Below are 14,069 nucleotides of genomic sequence, written 5' to 3'. Positions count from 1 at the left end.
CAACAGTGTGACTGTCCAGCCAATTCTTCATCCACCAAGTGGTTCATCTGTGAAATCCATGGCTCTCCAATTTAAAGACAAGGGTTTTGTGTGGGACAATGTCAAATGCAATGCACAGGACCAGGTAGATGATGCCAGTCACTGTTCCTTCATCTGCCAGTTCTGTAATGGAATGCTATTATTTCTCCAATGTGATCAGTAGTAACTTAGCCACTTCCTTAGCCAGTTCCCTCAGAACTCATGGATGTATCTTGTCATGTCCCATAGACCTGTGCTCCGTCAGGCTTCTTAAATGACCGTGGAACTTGTGGTCTCCTGCAGCAGACAGTTCTTCTTTCAATCCCTGCTTTACTTTCATTGAGTACCTGAGCCTTTTCCATGTCCTGGGTAACCTGGTCTCCCATACCATTCCTGAGAAAACCCACATTTTCCCCTAGTCTTTCTTTCATCACCAAGGTACCTATGGAAACTTTTTTGTTACCCTTGATGCTCCTAGCCAGATTTAATTGTGTCAGTTTCCTGGCTGCTCAGACAATTTTTCTGTTCTTCTTAGGCTCTCTGTCTCCACCTTTTAGAGGGTACCTTTTTGTGTTTGAATTTGTCCAGGAGCAACTTGTTCATCCATGCAGGCCTCTTGGAATTTATGCCCAATTTCCTCTTGCTAGGTGGAGGAGACGATCCTTGAATTTCATCCAGCTTTCTTGAGCCCTTTTTCCCTCCAGGGCTTTAAGCCCACGGCATCCTACCCAGGAGATCCCTGAAGAGGATCTGCTCTCCTGAATTCCTTGGTAATGAGCTTGATGTGCATGCTCCTCACTAGCCAAGGATCTAGAACTTCACTGCTTTGTAGTCACTGCAGCCCAGGTTTCCCTTGAGCTTCATGTTCTCCACCACCCCCTTCCTGTTGGTGAGAACAAGATCCAGCATAGCACTTCTCCTTGTTGGCTCCTCTGTCACTTGGAGAAGGAAAGAATCAGTGTGTTCCATGAGCCTGCTGCACTGCCTGTGTCCTGCTGTGTCATCCTTCCAACAGATACTGGGTTGTTTGAAGTCCCTCATGAGGACCAGGGCTTGTGACCCTTGAGGCCATTCTGTTTTACTGCAGAAGGCCTCATCAGCTTGACCTTCCTGGTCAAGTAGCTTGTAGCAGGCCTGCACTATAACATCATCTGTTCCTGCCCTCCTTCCCTTTCATCCTGACCTGTAAACTTCCATTCAGCTCCTCATCCATCACGAGGCAGAGCTACATGCCCATTCACAGTGAGCTCATTCACCACCTCCTTCTCATCCCTGCTTGTCCTTCCTAAAGAGCCTGTGCCCTCCCATTCCAAAACTCCAGTCATAGGAGTTGTCCCAGTATATTTCCATGATGTCAGTAAGGTCATAAGCATACACATATGTTTTGTATGTTGGCCATAATATACTGAGTATTCTGTTATCATGTGTTAAATATCTTACATTAAGTCAGAGTATAATGACTGCACTTGAGGATAATAAAATGTGATAGGCATCAAATCTCCAGTTGTCTCTGATTTCTAGTTTTACGTCTGGAAAATAATTCTCTTAATATGCATCACAGTTTCCCCATGGAAACCTCAGTTTACACATAGTATTAGAAAAAACCTCCCCAAAAATGATGTGGTGAAGTATTTTAATATTTGGTGATGTTTTCCATGTGAGATATCAGATCTTCTGCCTATAGTATGCCTTCCAAATGAAAGAGAACTCAGAAACTGGAAACAGCAGCCATGAGATAAGTAGGGAAAGAGGGAAGGGAGGACTTTCACAGTTTTGTTACAGAGATTGTAAAATCAGTTTGGCTGTTCTGTTTTTTGGGGATTTTTCTTAGTGTTTTTTTTTTTTTGTTTTTTTTTTTTTTTTTTTTTTTTTTTTTTTTTTTTTTTTGGATGCCCCATAGATTTGTGTGATCTCTTCCTTTTTTAAATTTTTATATTTTTAAGTGTTTTTTTTTTTTTTTCTTTTACTTAAAACCAGAAAGATTTATAATTGGCTCAGCTATCCTTTAGAGTGATTAGTCACTCCATGCCAGTGTTGTAAACAACTTTGAAATTCCAAAATAAATGTCAAGCTTTCACTAAAAGTTTAGGAATTTGAAGTTTAAGTCTTCAATCTCAGTTGGGCTGATAGTCTTGGTTAAGATTTTTAGCTTGGATGTTATAATATACTTTCAAAGCCCCTCGTCATATGTGTCCAGTCAGAGACTGGAAGCTGGATTGTCCACATCTCAAACAAGTGTACCACAGTAGTTAGCCAGTGAAGGAGTTTGTTCGTAATTGTAGTTATAGAGCTGATGTACAGGCAGCAGGAATAGCAGTATTTGGTTTGGGGCAACCATTTTAAAGCTGTGGAGGGAGCATATGAAGACTTGAGTTCAATCCCTTATTACATTCATACATACAGACATTCTGTGTGTATACAAATTCATCTGTTTACCTGAGATGGTTCTTTGAGCACAACTCATTTTAGCAGTCTTCTCCTTAAGTCATAAGTGAAAGGAAACAGTTTGATCCTGCAAGCTGAGATAGATATGTCAGGCCCTGTGCTTTTAGCGCTGTGTATTTCCTCTCTAGTACTAAAGTGGAGAGAGCTATTTCTTCTAGCAGAGTGAGAGAATATGAGGCATTTCAGTAGCAGCTTGACAAATTGACAGCAAATTCAAAACATTAAAAAAGGAAGAGGAGCTTCTTGCTTCTTATTCCATATTCACCTTATAGCTATCCTAGAAAACTTGCAGACTACACTAATCCAATGCCAAACTGAGAAATACATGGACAAAACACCTTTAGACTAGCACACATTAGGTGTAAGCCTCATTTATGTCTCTATATTCAATTACACAAATTAACCATTTAGTTGTTGGGGAAGGGTGGATGCTGTGTTCAGCTTATGTTTGAACTTTCTGGTGAAGGGCCAAAGTGGGCAGTGTGTTTTCTCAAGTGCTCTGCTTGTGCACCTCATGAAGTCTTTGGACGGAGATTTCCAAGTGAATCCAAAAACTGTATTTTGTGTGTTTTGCCTTTTTCTGTTTGGGTCTGTGTATTTTTGCTAAGTAGCAGTGGATGTGCTCAGACTGAAATAATAGTAATCAAAGTTATAGTTGTACAGTTGTCTGCCATATAAATCACCTTTAATCTGCTGCGAAGAACCTTGAAGTTTCGAACAATAGGGTTCATGGATTAATAGCACTGGTATGTTAGTTCTTCTGATTGACAGCTTTGTACTTTCAATACTGGAGTTTTGATAGCTGACAAGGTTAGTCAAGCTTTTAAGTAAAAAAAAAAAAAAAATCGAACAAACTCAAAGCCTATTCTCAGGGATTAACTGTGAGCCAATCTCACATTGTAAGCATTGTGGTTGATATAGGATGTATGCCCTGGTAAATTATATGGTTCATTTAACTAAGCAAGGTTTTGAAGGTGTTGCAGTTTATACTCTGAAAACCTATAGCTCTTTCCAGTTGAGATGTGTAACTAGAGTGTGTCTGTACTTTAGTGACCAAAAAAGTTGACAGTTATGAAACTGCCTTTCTAGTTCAAAATATCTTTCCCACAGCGGGATTTAGAGGCCAATTTTTAGTTATATCACTGCTGATATTAGATTTTTTTGTAGGAATGGATTGGCTCTTTCCTTTTAAAAGGTTTGTTTTAAACCTCCATTGATACACTAACTTGGCTAAACTTAGTTAACTAAACTTAGCATGTTTTAAAGCCTTGAGAAGATATTTTTTGTACAGTACTTACAGAAAATTCTCAGCAGTTCACTTCATTAATGTCCAGTCAAGTGTCTGTTTTTATGAAAACGCATAAAATTAGAGATTGGGTAAAAATGCAGAAGGAAGTCAGTGGTTAGCAATGTACATCTCCATGGATATTGTACCTTGGAATAAACACTCAGTAGCTGAGTTCTGTCACAGACCTGAATATGCAGGACAATTATGCAAAAATAATTAATTTTCCATATCTGTTTGAAAGGTAGCTTGTTAATACTGTAGAGTGAATATGTACTTCTGAATTATTTTTATGCATGTCTGTGTATGTATATGCCATTAGGAGGGGATTTCATAGAACGTACTTAAACTATCTGAAGAGTTAAAGTAATTTGTGTTAACTTCTCTCCTTTTGCAGGCTAATAACTCTGAGGTGGTTAAAAATCATGTAACCAGAAGTGTAAGTAATTTGTTTTATTCTTTTTTCTTTTACTTGGCCTGATTCATTTTCCTGCTTGTGGCTGCTTTTTTGTGTCACATCTTCATAAAGCATTCATTGCTAGCCATTTTCAAAGTGTGTACTTTCGTTTCTGTATTGTGTGAAATTTGCTTCTGATTAGGACCATTAGTGTTTTTTTCCACTGAGTTTTTTTAGAAACAATGAAATGAACTCTGCATTACTTGTTTTTAAATCAAGCAGGGGAGTAATAAAGGGAAATATTATATTTTCATAGGCTGAATTGTATTCAGAGGCATTCAGAAAGTCAGGAGATTTTTTTTCAGCAAGGATAATATTAATTCTTATATTGTGTTCAATCTGAAATTGATATTTTATCTTATATTTGTTCCAGTTGCTGTTTAATATATTTATTTTTGTTCCATGTTATTTAAAGAACAGATTAGGTGCCCTTCCCAACCCTTTATTACTATGGCTGTAGTACTCCTCATAAAAGTAGTATTAATGACATTTATTGAAGTGCAGTAGAACCCAGTTGTCTAATTGATGTAGAAATTTCTGCAAATAGGAAGTACAGCCCATTTTAATATTCACAGCACTTATAAGTATGCTTTTAGCACAATTTCTGTAAAATAAATAAGACAAAAAAGCAAACTTTTTAAAGTTTTTGGAGTTAACAGAGATGTCAAATCTTTTAGATTTCTAAATAAATCATGGGAGATGCCTATAGCTAACTATTTGGTAGTAGGCAACTGTGATGCAGATGTTTGATTTGCTATTGTGAAAATGAGACTAAACTTTAAAAAGGGACAGAAGAAAGGACTTGCAAGATTCACCTGGTCTTCACAGATTTATTGTTCAGTTTTAGACCAGCTCTCTATTGCAATAAATGAGCATCTGTTTCACAGTGTTAGTCCGTGTGCATGGTATTTATTTTGTGATGCTCTCCATGGTTCAGTGCTGCAGGTTTCTGCTGGTGCCACTCTGTGCATGGTGTGAGGAGTTCTGATCCTTGACTACCTATTTAGACAGGAGATGTTCAAAGAGGTTATGTTTGTATTAGCAGTATGCTTCATTTCCTTTGCCTGACAATAAATGCTTTTCTACGACCAAGGGTATCTCTGTATTAGATCTATTCTATTATCTACTCTCTTTCAATAAAATTAGAATTATTTCTAATTGCTAGAATATATTTGATATACAGACCAGCTAAAATGTCTAATGACATGATTGTTTCTCCTTTCAGTTCACTGTTCTTGTCCTTAACTAGACAAACTGACTAAAATTAAAAAATTAGAAAAGAGCAAACTTCTTAGTTATTTGCATGTCAATAATTTGTTTTGACAGCTGCTTATAGTGAAACAAATGTGAAGCAAAATAATGAGATCATCCTCTTATCTAGTTGCTAGTTGAAAGTTTTTAGCATCTTTGTATTACATCTGAATACTTCAGAGAGTTTCCTGTTTCAACTGGTTGTTACACAAGCCAAGATCATATGTTTCTTGGCTTGTACATGTAATACTTCATGCACAGCCATTTTGAAAGCAGCTTTAATAGCAAGCAATGTTTTTTCAGCTGTGTCTTTTGTCTTATTGCATTTTGCATTGATTATTATTTGACCATTAGAGAGCTTCCTGAAATTGTCAGTAGTTACTTTGAATGGACCAGTATATTCCAGGAGCAAAGGTTGACATGGATTGACGCGCAGAAGAAAGGTCTAATCTGAAACACAGACTCATATTTGGAAAAGAAAGGAGGGGTAAAGCTACAAGGTTGGGCAATTCATAAAATGCTGTTTCCAATGGAGCTGGATGCAGCCCTGAGACGAGGCTTGGATGAGACTTTTGCAAGTCTTCTGTGACTGCAGCACACATCCTGTCTATGTGGTGCTAATGGGAGGTGCATTCCTTGTCTTTCTGTTTTCTTCCTAAATTTATGCCATGCTTGTTCTCCTTTTTTTTAAATTAATTAAATTGGAAGAAACTGCTTTAACCATTTTTTGTCTCTGGGATTTCTTCTCCTTTCTCTCTCTCCTTTTTATATTATTTCATGGCATCTGGTCCAGGAAAGAAAAGCTCTCTTGCTTTTTCCTGGCAATGTGTCTGATGGAATATTTCTAGTATCAGCCCTTCCTGCTTTATAGGAAAGCTGTGTGAACATCAGCCAAGACAGTTGTGACTTGGTTGTAGCACTACCTAGAATTCAATATTTTGTTAGCTTTATTCTAGTGTTCAGGGTAGCTTTGAGATATGGATAGCACATTCTTACTTGGGAAATCAGAAGTGTGTTTTTTTATGTTTAAAGGGCTTCCTCATGGAATGTTATTTTATTCCTAATATTAGTGTATTTAAAACAACTAAATTGAACTTGTGTTTCTCTAAAGGTTAGCAGAAATGATTCTGTCACTTTCTATTCAAGAATTGTATGCACATAGTCTTCTGTTAGTTAACAGGTGCACTAAGTTTGTGGTGAAAGCTTTACTTCAGTTTTGATCGCTTGCATCCTGACTAGGTCTGAGAGAAACTCAGGAGATCCACTCTGAAGGCTTTCCTTCTGCCACCACTTTTTTTTTTGCTTTCTACTCTGCATGTGACTATCTCTTTAGAGGAAACAGAGCACATGACATACAAAAACTTAGTGTCTGGTGCTACTTGGTCATGCCACACCGTACTTCTACAGAGCCCTACAATGTGGTGGGTGTGAATTAATGCAAAAACATTTACACTCTGTTGTATCTGTTGTGTTTAATTACATTGCCTGTCAACAGTACTCATTCAGGAGGTGTTTCAAAGCTCTAGCATGATAATGAAACTATGCTACAGCTGGAGCTGGAGCACATACACTGTTTTAGTCAGTTGAGACAAGCTCCTTTTCAAATAATTAAAGTAGTAATACTTACCTATGGGTATATTAGTTTTCCCCATAGATTTGTAGCGGAACACAGTCATTTGAGTGTTGACACAAGTCTGATTCACCCAGACAGGTGTGCAAAAGACAATAGTTCTGATTAGGGCTAGGTGCTAACCTCACAAGGCTTTGTGTGACCCCCTAGTCTTGAGATATTGTAGAACTAAGGCATCAGAAATCCAGTTTTCTAAATGTGAGCATATATACCTGTGAAATTTTACGCTAAGTAAGACACAATTATACCTCATTCTCACATGAATAATGACTTTACGTGCATTCAGTATTTTTTTCTAAAGAGTCCTTGGTAGCAGAAATGTGTTATGCGCCTACTCTGTTATGAAAAGAGACCAAATGATGAATAGATAGCCCAACTGTACAAGGAGCTTTCAGGCCATGAGCAAGGCTGTTTTCTTGAATCTAAGTAAGTTGGAAGATAATCTTTCTGCCCTGGTTAGTTCCTTCTTGCCCTTGCAGATCTATATCCAAGGGCCCAACAAACGTGTTAACACTGAGGTGGATTACAAAGCCCTATAGTGAATTTATTTGGGGAGCCTGGCAGTTTTGGCTGAACTGTTGTAGGAAAAAATCATGGGAGCAGCTTTGCCAGCATCTAAGAGTCAGAGAGAAAGCAAGCTGGGATTTATCAGTTCTGCGGACACTGCTGCTTGCAAGGGTCACATCTGTCTGGAGTCCTGCTGTTACACAGGGGAACAGATCAGGATTTTTATGGACTGCAGTATACAAAGCAAAACTAAATTTGCTCTCAAACAAATAAGTGCTTGAAGTACAAATAAATATCTTCTGTAGAGTCAACTAAAACAATATTTTTAATTAATATTTAATGCAGGAATTGATACACAGTAGCATAGGGACATTTTTATTTACAAAGCATGAATATTTTTTGCACTTGGAATCATTCTAAACCTAGAGGCCAAAAGATTATGCAAATTCGGGTTCTCAGACAAAACATCCAAACATGTTTCACTCTGTCAGTAGGAATTGTTATGTCCAGTGATCAGTGTAGTTCATTGCCCCATCTTTTTCTGCAGTATGCTGGAGTGTATATAACTGCTATACTGTGCCTTGGAATAGGCTGGATAATTTCTTCTGATTCCTGTCCATGGCTTGAGGAATAAAAATACATCACAGATCTGCTTCAAATGCATTCAGGCATCCTGTTGATGAGTCACTCTATTTGTATTTTTATTTATGCTGTTCGAATGGTGAGCAATCACACGGAAAAAATGTTTCATAAGATGATTAAAATCAGTTTAAAACCCATGTAATTTTATGTAGATTAATCAAATTCTCTGTTACTTATAGCAACATTAAAGATAGGCACAAATAAAATACTTATATCTGAAGAAGATACATGTCATTCTTTCAAAATGTCCTGACACCTTTAAGTCACATATTTGTCATTGATTTATGTGTCAGATAGTTGTAGTTTCTACTCATTGATCCTTATGCCTGTTAGTGCTTTCATTCAGGAAGAAGCCCAGGAGAGAAACAGATGAGCTACGTGAATGCATGTCAGATCTTGTTGGTCTGAGTTTTCAGTAGTGCAGTTCTTCAAAGGAAGATATATATGGTTGATGTACTGCTGACTCAGCTGTTGAGAAAAACCCCAGTCCTGAAACCAGGTTTTCTTATATTCTGCTGAGATAACTTTTAAGCAGATACTTTTTCATTCTACTAATACAACTGTATTATAGTTCAGTGCCAGCAACAGGGTCTTAGGAAAGGCAGCTGCTTGATTTTTCATTTGGCTTCCTTAGCCTGTCTTTTATTCTAGTCTCAAAAGGGGCAGGTCATAATACCACATAGTACTTCTAAGCCCATGTGTGGCCCACATGTCTGGTTTTGCTTTGGTATTGGAAACTAGTAGTTCCAGAACATTAAGTTTTTTATTTACTTTTCCAGAGCTGTATAATAACACAATGTAATGCAAAAATGCAAATGATTTGTATGGGGCAAAACTGAACTCCATTCTTTGTCCTTTCCATAATCTTTCTGGTGTCTGAAGCTCTGCTACAGAGGACTTCAGTCTATGAAGTATGTAAGCCTAGTGAGCTATGTAAACCTACTGGCTGTAACCCAAGTTTCCTTATTCTGTTATTGGAAAAGTTGAGAAGGATCATCTAGGTGAGATAATGACTTTTTTTACAGATACTTTTTTTTTGCAGGCATTATTTTTTTACTTGATTTTCTCAATTTCTTTGAGATACAGCCTTTCATCATAAGAGAGGGGATACGGATTTAGCAGAAAGTTTATTTTTTATTCCTTCTGTCTCAATGCCATCTCTGTGCCACATGGTGTGAGGTGGCCTGTATATGACCTTTGTCATGTTTTTGCTCTGAAGCCGTGAAGCGGCTCGAAGTAAGATTATAAAGGTATGAGATGCTGTTTGCTGTGTGGGACAAGCACAAGCTTGCTATTTGAGGCAAGCCAGGTCTGAAGAAATTCACCCTTTTTGGTGTAAGAAGAAGGTGAATAAACAGGGCTGATCTCAAAAGTCTGTTTTATTCAATCTGTGCTTTAGTGTACTTGGACTGCTTGGCTAAATTTCTACAATTGCATTGGCAGCAGGCTATACTGGGAAACTTATGTGACCTGGTGAAAATTATTCAGAATCAAATATGGAACTGTTTCTTAGGTTCTATATCATGCCTCGGCAGGAGGGGATTCTGGAATGGTGTCATGGTTTGACACTGGCCCAATACCAGGCACCCACAAGAGTCACTTGCTCACCCTCCCCTGCCACAGCTGGGCAGAAGGAGAGGGAAAAAAGAGTTAGTGAAGGCTTCATGAGTTGAGATAAGAACTGGGAGAAAACACTTCAAGGGCAAAACAGGCTCTGCTTAAGGTTGGAAAGTGACTAAACAGACTCAACTTTAGGTTGCAAAGTACTAACAGAATCAGAGGAGAATAATGAGAAATAAAAATAAACCCTTAAAACACCATTTCCCACCAGGCCCTACCTCCTTCCCACTGACAGTGCAGGGAGACAGGGCATAGGGATTTTGGTCAGTTCATAACCGAGATTTATTGCCGCTGCTCTGGGAGAGCAGTCCTTCCCCTGTGAGACTGGGGGGGTCCCTCCCACGGGAGACAGTTCTCCATGAACTATTCTGGTGTGGGTCCACTCTCACGAGCAGCAGCCAAACCACACCTGGTGCAGCGTGAACTCCCCCCACAGGCAGACAGTCCTCCCAAAACTGCTGCAGTGTGGGTCACTCTTCCAGGGGTGCAGTCCTCCAAGTGCAGGCTGCTCCAGCCTGGAAGCAGGGACCCCTCTCTCCATCGGGTCTCCCACTGGATCACAGCCTCCTCCAGGCATCCACCTGCTCCAGTGTGGGCACCTCTTCCATGGGCTGTGGGTGGATCTCTGCATCCCACATGGATCCCATGGGCTGTGGGTGGATCTCTGCATTCCCCGTGGATCCCATGGGCTGTGGGTGGATCTCTGCATCCCCCATGGATCCCCATGGGCTGTGGGTGGATCTCTGCATCCCCCATGGATCCCATGGGCTGTGGGTGGATCTCTGCATTCCCCGTGGATCCCATGGGCTGTGGGTGGATCTCTGCATCCCCCATGGATCCCATGGGCTGTGAGTGGATCTCTGCATCCCACATGGATCCCATGGGCTGTGAGTGGATCTCTGCATTCCCTGTGGATCCCATGGGCTGTGGGTGGATCTCTGCATCCCCCATGGATCCCATGGGCTGTGGGTGGATCTCTGCATCCCCCATGGATCCCATGGGCTGCAGGGGCACAGCTGCTTCACCATGGTCTCACCACAGCCTGCAGAGGAATCTCAGCTCTGGCACCTGGAGCACCTCCTGCCTCTCCTTCTGCACTGACCTTGGTGTCTCCATCTTGTTTCCTTCGCATGTTCTCACCTCCTCCTCTTCTCTGGCTAAGAGCAAAACATGTGGTTTTTCCAACAGCTTCCCACAGGAGCTATCTTTGTGGCCTCCCTGCTACCAAAAGCCAGGCTGTGCAAAACCAATACAGATGGTTTTGTCTGAGGACTTAATTTTTGAGAAAATTGGCATATCAAGCTCTGTGATAAGCCCAGTACTAGGCACAGGAGTCAGTGGGGATAAGAAGAAGCAATACAGTGTTTCAAAGAAGAGGGTTGTATGGATTCAGTTTTTACTGGAAAAGGGCAATAACACAGTGCCTTGGATGCAATGAATTTGCTTATTAATACAAACCTGTGACTGGAGAGAAAATGGTTGTTTTTTGAGAAGCTATTGCCTATACTTGGTGACTTTCATACAACTGCTGATAAATTTGTCCAAAGGCTTCCTTGCGCTTGCTTACATAGAGATAACTTCTATGTGGTATTGTTTGGAATAGAAAAATTATTTAAAACTGAATAAATATATGAATAGAAGGTGTTTACTTTTTTGAAAACTGTCCCTTATATGACTGGTTATACTGTCAGGTATACTGGTTATGATAGCATTTCCAGGCAGTCCCAGGGAAGCAGGGGAACAAGAATCATGGGGAGAAGTTAACAGAAGAATAATCTCAGGGTGATCTGTCCTATTCACAACACATCAACCACTAGTTTCACTGAATCTGTTGCAGTTAAAACTCTAAATTTTTAGCCATTTTTTTTAATGTGGTTTAAACACCGCATATAGAACCACTGTTTTTTATTGCCCTGCATCTCCTCTACTGCTGCTAGTTGTCAGGAAATAAAAACCATACCTAGTTTTTTGAGATTTTCTGTGTAATTGTCTGTTCTGGGATATGCTGGATAGCATTTGCTGTCTTGGAAGGTTAGTCAGATTTTTTGCCATTATTCTCCAGGGTGTAGCAAGCAGAAAACAAACAGTGTTTGTTTATTTTCACTTCACTTCATGGAGATGATTTGCCTTCAAGGATGGTCTGCCCTGTGCTGCTGAATCCTATTTGAGGAAACTTGTATTCTGATGGTTTGGTGACACAGCATGCATACAGTAAATATATATCTTAATAATTTTTATTTTATTTTATTTTATTTTATTTTATTATTTTTTTTTTTGCTAGTGGTGTGCATTATATTATTGTTCATATGCTTATACACTGCATGCTACTAGGATTTCTGCTAGTTTATATGGCACAACAGTGTGAAATAGAGAGTGATTTTATCACTAACTTTCTTACCAGAGTAAGGTGTTTTAGGTGTGTGATTATTCAGCATACATGGCAGTTTAGTTACCAATTTTTTAGTAAGTGGCAGAAGTGTTTCTTGAGCAATGGATACATCTATGACCAACAGAAACCAAAGAAGTGTAGAGAGTCCTGCTTCTAGTTGCTTTCCACTTACAAAACCAAACCAAAATTCACCAAAAGCTATGCCTTGAATTTCAGTTATAGTTATTTACTTGTTTTGGCACCCATGGTGTATTATTTAAAGCCTTTAAAATTCTAAGAAGGGATTGGGTAAAAAGAGGCTGAAAATACCATGAAGTTTCCACCTCTGTTGTCTGAGTAAAGACAGAAACTAGTGAAACTGGGACCAAACACTTATGTGAGGTGCACTGTGGGCGTTATTGTTGGTGGGGATGGTCATCAGGACAAACTCAGGAGCTCTCTATATTTTGGTCTTGAAGTCTGCAGTTTATTGTAAGGGTGTGGGTATACAGGGTGCTGCTAAGAGCTGCCAGCCACAACTCCGAGCAGGACAGAGAGAGAGGTATGAGAGAGAGAGAGAGAGAATAATAAGGGAGTGATTTTCCCATTTACAATACCGCAAGTCTTCTTCTGTGTTGAATATTCTAATTTCCACTAACCAATCTACTACAAATTTCCTAATATTTGCATGCAACCTATAGGAATTGCTATATTGCCGTGTTTTATTGCTTTCTTATCTCTAAACCTTATCTTTAAACCTTTCCTGCCATACTTGGAAGAGAGTGTCTGCTTGCTTCTTTGTTATTTGTGGCAATTGGCATTACCTAAACAAAGGAAGGAGGCCTCAAACATTTACATTGTTGTTCTCAGCCCCACAGTCGAAAACTGCTATCATTTTTATTTTGCTTATGGTTTCAAAATCTTTTGCTAAGCACTCATATTTATAAGGTTTTCCTATTTCATCATTCCCAACAGTGCACCTTATACTATCAGTTGTGCTTTAAAATTTGCCAGAACAGTTCACTTTCAGGAATTTTGAAAGAAAATGTGCAACTTTCATGCTTGTATATGTCCTAGCTGTTCCCAGATTTTGATACACAGCATCATTTTATGGAAAGTTCTAAGACATCTTCCATTCAAACCCAGTTTATTTGGTTTCGGAATACTTGTGTGTAGCCAAAATAGACATGGTTTATTAGTTTACCAGCTCTAACCCTTAATAAACAAGCTTTTATGTGCATGTGTCTGTATATTAAGTATGAATTCAGGACAGGGAAAAAAAAATCAATCCCTTATTAATTTACTGATGAATGATACTAAATTGAGCTTCTGATTTTCTGTCTGAAAGCACATGCGTATCTAAGTGCTAAATTAAAAAAAAAAAAAAAGTATGAATTAAAAATAAAATAAGGTATACACAAGCTAAAAAATACAGACACAGCTAAATGTAAATTGAATAATATTGTTTATTTTAATTTAATGTTGTATGGTAATAGCTGTCTTTTTTAGGGTTTTTTTCTTTTTAAACCTGTCCTGGTGGGATATCCCTCTGGATATCTCTTTCTCTCTGTTACATACAGAACTTGTGTGGTAATCACACTGGAGCTTAAATCTGAGGTAGCCACAATTAGGTGAGACAAATTCTATTATTATGGTTCATGAGGGAGAATGTTTTTCACTTTTTCATTCATAGTTACCATTACTGAACAAATGGAACTACAAAAATCAGCTACAACTCATTCTCAGGAGTGAATTTTCAGGAGTCTGATACAGAAGTATATATTTCAAAGAAGATCAGTGGAGAGGAACTTACTTTTGCAGGTTTATACAAAAATTCAAGTTACAT

General features: G+C 38.9%; 1 protein-coding gene across 4 annotated transcripts in view; it reads left to right on the top strand.

Moving 5' to 3' along the window:
- The window catches only part of TNS3 (tensin 3), a 185,138-nt gene that overhangs the window by 68,491 nt on the left and 102,578 nt on the right, over positions 1 to 14,069 (top strand). For all 4 annotated transcript variants that reach the window (XM_056486183.1, XM_056486182.1, XM_056486180.1 and 1 more), the window contains one exon: positions 4,146 to 4,187. The gene's annotated coding sequence lies outside the window, so the exon portion shown is untranslated. The remainder of the gene's footprint in view (positions 1 to 4,145; positions 4,188 to 14,069) is intronic.

The sequence above is a fragment of the Oenanthe melanoleuca genome, chromosome 2 (genome assembly GCF_029582105.1).
Source record: "Oenanthe melanoleuca isolate GR-GAL-2019-014 chromosome 2, OMel1.0, whole genome shotgun sequence".
Lineage (NCBI taxonomy): Eukaryota > Metazoa > Chordata > Aves > Passeriformes > Muscicapidae > Oenanthe > Oenanthe melanoleuca.
This window is presented reverse-complemented; position numbering and strand designations above follow the sequence as displayed.